Source organism: Podarcis melisellensis, assembly GCF_964234715.1.
Source record: "Podarcis melisellensis genome assembly, chromosome: 5".
NCBI classification, from domain to species: domain Eukaryota; kingdom Metazoa; phylum Chordata; class Lepidosauria; order Squamata; family Lacertidae; genus Podarcis; species Podarcis melisellensis.
In genome coordinates this window covers 68,446,354-68,453,741 of record NC_138537.1, presented here as the reverse complement: position 1 = coordinate 68,453,741, position 7,388 = coordinate 68,446,354, and the positions used below count along the sequence as shown (strand labels likewise).

Sequence of the window (7,388 nt, the reverse complement as noted above, 5' to 3'; positions counted from 1 at the left end):
TGTGGCTCCGTTTCCCCTTGCATCTACTACTGTATTCCCCCTCCCTCAATTTTCTGTCCTTTCGCTGATGTCCGATTTCGCCGGCGTCAGCCGTAAAAAAAGAAGAAGGGGGGGAGCGGCGAGTGAAGTGTGCCCGCTCCAACACTGCAGTAACCAGAAAGACCAACCAAAGCACACTAACGTGGAAGCCGATCCACCCGCCCCGTCCCAACTCCACCCGGCGTTTACTCTTCCGGGACCTTAAATATATAGCAAAGAATCTTTGCACAAGGTGGCAAACTGAGCAGGAAGCGAGAAGGCGAGATGCCAGCCTGGAACAAACACACGCACAGCTCCCCCCCCCCCGGCGCTGCGTGGCTTGCCTTGCAGCAAACGGCTCCGCCGCCAAAGGGCTCGTCGGAGTTGGCAAGGGCGGGTCTCCGCCTGGCCGCGTCGGAAGGAATCGGGAGTTCCGACGGGGCTCTGCGCAGCCAAGCAAAGAGGTTGCAACGCGAGCTTGCGCGGCGGCCAGGGGAGATGTTTGCAAACTCGAGTGTGTCTGTGTGCGTAACAGGAATTAAACCGCGAGGCTGCAAAAACTATAGCCGGGTATCCAAATCCCACTTGCTCTCGTTTAAAAATAAAGAATCGGGACCCACAGTGCAACCTCAGCTCTCCCAACCCCGCTTTTTGCTCGACAGCCGCCGTGCAAAGAATCGGGTGCAGGTTCCCACCTACCCGCCCAGCTTTCCCGCTCCAAATGCACCAGCCACTGGGAGCCCCCCCCCCCGAGCCTTTGCAACGGTTGCTCCACGCACTGCTACTGCTGCTGCAACCGGCGATTGCTCTTGGCGGCTGCCGGCGCGACACCTGCACGCGGGTTGGCGCTGCAAGAGGAGCCGCCTCAACCCGCCACCGCCTCCTCCACGCCACGCCTGCACCTACATCCTCGACAGCAGCAGCAGCAGCAGCAATTGTTGCAGGCTGCCAATCGCTCCGTTGCCCATGCACCCCCGCGGGTGCAGCGCGTTGCAACAGCCTCTATCCACCGTTCCCTCCCTTCCCCACTCCCGGGTTGCCCTGGATGCTAGCGGGGCGGAGGAATTTGCATGCTACGAGGTAAAAAAAGAAAATACAAAATCATGCATGGGCTACTACTCCATCCGGACTCACGTCTCGGAAGCGGTTCCAGTGCTTGATCTTGCCGCTGTACTGGGAGATGGAAGACAGCCATTGCTCGTCCTCCATGAAATTGCCGGGATTGTCGCCTTCTTTGGCCAGCTTGCCGTCCCCTTCCGCCAAGGCGAGGGCCAGCAGCAGCGGCACCAGACAACAGCCTGGGGCTCTCATCTTGCCTGCGAGGCGGTGGCTCCCTGGCTGGCCGCAAAACGATTATAGAGTCTTCTTCTTTCTCTTCCTCCTCCTCTGATCTCTCTCCCGGCTCGGAGGGAGAGAAGGGCGGCTGGATCCCCGCTGAAATGTGACCTGATTAGGAGATGCACTACTTCTGCGAAGCCCGGCGCTGCCTGGGAGCCACCGGGAGGATTACGGAGTCTGCGCCAAAAGAGGCAGGCTTAAGTCACTGGAGCATCAGCATCACATTTGACATCATCATACCTGTTAAAAGAAGCCCACCCCCGACGGAAGGGGGTTGGAGGGGACCGGGAAAGGGGCGGGGGGGGATAAGGACTCGGAATGCACCGGTCTCTTCGACTTCTGCCTAATTTGCAAAGGGCAACTCAGTGTTGCTATTGACTAATAATGACAGTGCATAGCCCAAGAAAGACCTTGGGAGTGGGGTCCTAGATTATTTTTTTATGAGCAGGAACCCTACATCTTTTTAGTTCAGTAGCTGTGGACAATTTGGGCGTAGCCAGGATTTATGTTGACCAGGGTGGGCACCCGTCATCATCCTCTGTCTGGCTCTGTCATGGGGAATGAAATGTCTCCACAACCGTCGTTTTAAATTGCTTTCTTTTGACACCAAGTGCTCAGAAAAATATTTCCACAATTTCTACTTTTACTTAAGCATATTTATTTATTTACTTGATTGGGGGGGCACTGCCCTCCCCCCACTAGCTACGCCCATGTCCCAGAAGATAAGAAATATACATGAAAGAGGAGCTTATTGTGATCGAAGGCATCCAAGCATTCAGGGTTATACAGAACTCAGAGCAGGTTGGGCAGACAGCAGTTTCTTTTAAAGCTACAGGACAGGTAAGAACATCAGAAGATGCTGGTGGATCAGGCCGATGACCCCTCTAGGTCAGCATCCTATTCTCACAGCGGCTCACCAGAACCCAAGCACAAGAACACTCTTCCCTCCTGTGGCTTCCAGCAACTGGTATTCCAAAACACCATACTGCTTCCAGCTGTGGAGACAGAGCTTTGCATCACAGCTAGCAGCCATCGATTGCTCTCTCCTTCGTGAATTTGTCCAATCTTCTTTGAAAGCCATCTAGGTTGTTGGTTACCACTACTTCCTGCAGAACTGAGTTCCATAGATTAACTATGTGCTGCATTAGGAAGCACTTTCCTTTATCTGCCCTGCATAAGCTTCACTGAATGCCCACCACCAGTGCTAGCACTGAGAGAGGGAGGGTGCTTCCCCACCCCCCATGTCCACTTTCTTCCTGCCATGAATAGTTTTATAAACTTGCGACCTGTTGCCTCTTACTTGCCTAAAAAGTTCCCAGTGCTGCGGCCTTTCTTCATAGGGGCATCTCTCCATCCCTTAAGGGGTTGTGTCACACAAGATGTATGGGCCTGCCGTAGGCTTGGCACTCAACAGGGAGCTGTAGCAAGCCCAAGTGTACCCAAAGGATACACACAGTGATGCCCTTAGGTAATATTAGCTTCTGGACTTCATGGTCATATGGGACCATTGTGTAATAATATGTGTATTATTTCCACTTCCTGCAATATGTACTAAGCCAACCCCACTGTGTTTGGGGACGCTGCCCAGATGGCATCACCCGATATAGCTGTTTGTCCTATTCACACTTTACATCTTAATTTTACTCCCCAAAAAAGGCCCCCTGCAGCTAGAGTGGCTTTACAGGAAAGGCTTTTAACCCCTCAGGCCACATCAGATAATGTTTCTCCCACACCCATGTTTTCCCCCACTTCCTAGCTATATGATACCGCAGGAACTCTCTGGGGGGGTTACAGCTGTTTGTAACGACTTTGCCAAATGTGATAACTAAACATTTCAAGCCCAACTGCTTCTACTCAAACCCCTGCTCCCCAACTGAAAACTGCTGGATTCCGTACAATCGGGTGTCTCGAGGGATCCTAACCTATTCTCACCCAAGCACCAATGCGGCAACAGCAAGATTATACAAAGGACCAGGCCTATACCAAACACAAACACCTTATCACAATATCTGGATACATTTTAAAAGTGGGGAAGGGGCACCCATTTGGTAGGTGCAATTATTAATATTTGTGAGGCCATTGTTCTCCACAGGAGAGAGTTATGCATGTCCTGGACTTCCCTTCTGAAATAATAAGTGGGAACTGAAAGTGCTTAACTGTGGCAGGATCATGTCCACAACGCTGACTCCCCTCACTCCCAAAATGCATACTGTAATCAGATTATTCAGTGCAGCTACTCTTGCTGACCTGAATAGTTATAGAACCTGTCAACTGAAACAACAGCAATAAAAACTAACCTCTACCTCACCAGATGTCCACCCTCCCTGTTCTATGCTGCTACTATACTGGGCAATTAAGTGCACTGTCTAGCATATCACCTACGGGTTCAACCACCTAGCAGAATTTGATGTTGCAAGTCTCCAGTGAGACTTCCTTACTTTTGCAGCAATGAAGCCAATCAGTCCTGGTTCTTCCTGTGCAGGGATTTTACAGTCTTGCCAGACTCATGCTGCAACCCCGTGCACACCTATCTGGAAATAAACACCATTGAACATGCATAGAAGTAAGGGGGGGCGGGGAAGCCAACACTTCGATCTTCTAATGTTGTGCATGCTTAAGACAGTATCTTTCCAGCTCTTCAACGCAAACCCACCCCCCTCAAGAACCTCCAAGCCCATAGTCAAGGATTCATCCACTCTAAATTGGAAAAGCAGACAAAGAGCTATGGTTTCTCTTCTCAGAAAATCCTCCAAGAACAGGATACAAATGAGCTCTCTCGTACCTTTTCCTGGTACGGAAAAGGTACGTACCTTTTTGACAGAAAGCCTGGTACGTACCTTTTTGACAGAAAGCTTCGAGGAATCCCAGTAGGGCATTTAATCATTGGACTATGCAGGGATGTTGAAACCCGTTTCAAGAGTTGACACACATGCTTTTCACTGTCTTGACCTGCTGATAACCAACTGCTAGAAACTATAAGCCACAGTGGGCCACCCTATCCATCTATCTATCTATCTATCTATCTATCTATCTATCTATCTATCATCTATAATCTATATCTATCGATCTATCTATCTATCTATCTATCTATCTATATCTATCTATCTATCTATCTATCTATCTATATCTATCTATCATCTATCTATCTATCATCTATCTATCATCTATCTATCTATCATCTATCTATCATCTATCTATCATCTATCATCTATCTATGTATCATCAGTGAACATTGCACATGAAGAGTACAGATGGGTATATTGAACAGACATTAAACAAAAACTAGAGAGTGAGTTTTTAACATCACGTGAGTTAACCAAAGAAGAAGAAGCCAGGACATAGTAATACAATATGTGATTATTTCCATGGATCAGATGAAGAGTCATTCCAAAATGTGATGGGGGAAGCTGAAATTTAGAAATCCCGTTATTGATATATGGAAATAATCAGTTATTGTTTGGCTGTCTCCTAGCCAGGGTGGGGGTGGGGGAGGAGTATTCCTATGAGGCCCAGGCAACGTGACAAATAGCATGGGATGTTGTGGTGTCCATGTTGTCCCTGTTACTCAGATAATTTAAAAAAATAAAGAAAAAATCCCAGCCCAATACTGTAAATATATAGCAGGACAAAGTTTCCAAATGTCTATTATTATTATTATTATTATTATTATTATTATTATTGAATTTATATACCACCCTATACCTGGAGGTCTCAGCTATTTCCTTCCTGCCTGTCACTCGTATAACATATTTAAGAAGAAACTGTCATTGCAGGTTAGAGGGGAGCCTTCAAGATAGCAGAGAAAATGATGGTTCTAGTTGCACCAATTGTTGCTAAGTCAGAGATAGTGCTAAATGCTCATTCCCCAAAGATATCTACATTATAGCTAATCTATCACACATGAGTAAAAGATCCTTATTTCTTGAACCCAGTTTCTTGAACCCTTTTCAGTATCATATGCCAAATGTAAAGTAGCTTTTAAGTGGACCAGTAGAGAGAGATTTAAATGGAAAGCACTCTGTCCTAAGAGTCTCTATCTGGAGTAGTGCTGCCCAGACAGAGGTTTAGCACCTCACTGAGTACTAGACCCATGCAATTAGTAAATGAAGTGCAGAATCAGTACCTTGGTGGATTCAACCTTGGTTGCCTGATTTATGAATAAGCCACATGTGGCTATAAGTTTGCAGACAATGCCTTTGCGGCACTACGTTCATTACAGAAATGCATCAGCCATCTGTTCCGCTGGCAAGAGAGGCACGATTAAGTATCATGTGACACATTGCTAGCCGTGCAACTTAACTTGGTTTAAGATGCTGCTATTTACACAGAGAGTGGACTGCTGAGGGTCTTAAATGGAGCCAAAGCTTGTTGGCTCCAAAGTCATAATCTATAAACCGGGCACCACTCTCTGACGTGGTTTTGCAAATATGCAGGATTATGAACTAGAAAAGAACGGTTTTCTGTCGAAGCCAAGAAATGCAGTGATGTGATCGGAAATGCAGTCATGTGATCGGAACTATTTCACACTGTCCGTTCATTACAGCCATAGCTTGCAGTTGTTTGCATACAAAACTTTAATTATGCAGGGGAGGAGGCAAAAAATGTCTCTGGGTGTGTGTGTGTGAGAGAGAGAGAGAGAGAGAGAGACAGACAGACAGACAGACAGACAGAGAGGAGGGTGCTTTCTGGGGGAAATAGAGCTAAAACCCTATGCAGACTAACTTGGAAGGAAGACCCATATACCGGTAACTCACCAAAAATAAGGAATCATACATAAGATCGGGCTATGCATAGAAATGGCCAGGGTGCCTTTAAACATAGAAAAGATTCAGCACTGTATAGTGACCACGAGTGTTAGACTGAAGAACTAAGTTCAAATCGCCATTTAGCCAAGCAGCTCACTGGGTGACCTTGGGCCAATCACTCTCTCTCAACCTAGCCTACCTCACAGGGTTGTTGTAAAGGTAGAATGGCATGGGAGATGTGTGTATGCTGCTTTGAGCTCCTTGGAGGAAATATAAACATAATAAAGAAATCCTGGTTTCTTGGAATCCTAGGTATTTGTGCCACAATTACAGTCAGAAAGCATTTTGTTGATGAATGCAAAAAGGCGCTCCTAAAATCCTGAGAACTGCCTTTCTATTAGGAAACTCAGCCATCGCTGGTCACATGTTTTTTTCCACTTGCCAGTCATATTTGTTCTGTGAGGCATAAAGAGGCTTGATCTACTAAAAGCCACACATAATCTGATCAAACGCAGCCCATCCTAAACTGCTCCATCTATCTTATTTATTGTCTGCATGCAGATGGCACATCATGTAACCTTCTTTTAAGCAACGTGTATTACAGACAGGAACTCAGATGGCAACAGGATTCAGAAGGGTCCAGGTCTATGCAGCAAGGGTTTATACCCCCCCTCCCAACCCTGTCTCCAGTAAGAAATCATAGGAAGAGCCATCTAGACACAGTTCATGCACATAGCTTTTGTGTGTGTTTTGAGATTTAGCAAAAGCAAAGATAAAATAAAACCAGAAAATTCAAGCAGTCTTTATCTCCGGCTCAGACACCATTGTTGGCAAAGCTTCCTTCTATTCCAGATAGGGAGAAAGGGATAGAAAAAGTATGCAGCAGGCATTATTCACGAGCTGGTCCTGAAGGTTTGGGGTCTGAGATGCAAAAAATATGCAATTTTGGGCGCACACAGTATCATTTTCAAGTCAGGGATGCAATTTCAAAGTGGCTATCAAGATGAAAGGCTTTACGGTAAGAATAACCCTGTAATTTCCAGCTAGAATCACAAGGGATGGATAAAGCAGGGCAACATGAGCAGCAGAATCAATTCAGCTGTATTGCTCTGCAAAAGATGGTGCTTTGTCAAAGCGCAGTGCCAAGCTGTCTGTCGGGGGGGGGAAGAAAATTCCCAAGTCAAAATGCTGTGCTCAGAAATTTCAACCGGAGCCAGTTGCAAGCAGAGAGACAGAGGTGTGCTTAGATTGCCTGCATCTAACACACTTGTCAGATGTCAAGTGGCT

The 7,388-nt window shown here is 46.8% G+C and overlaps 1 pseudogene across 1 annotated transcript; it reads right to left on the bottom strand.

Moving 5' to 3' along the window:
* Positions 1-957: 957 nt before the first annotated feature.
* On the bottom strand, positions 958-1,620 carry LOC309370940 (testican-2 pseudogene; annotated as a pseudogene). Its single transcript has one exon. The product of its transcript is annotated as a testican-2 pseudogene (transcript).
* Between the last annotated feature and the right edge of the window lie 5,768 nt (positions 1,621-7,388).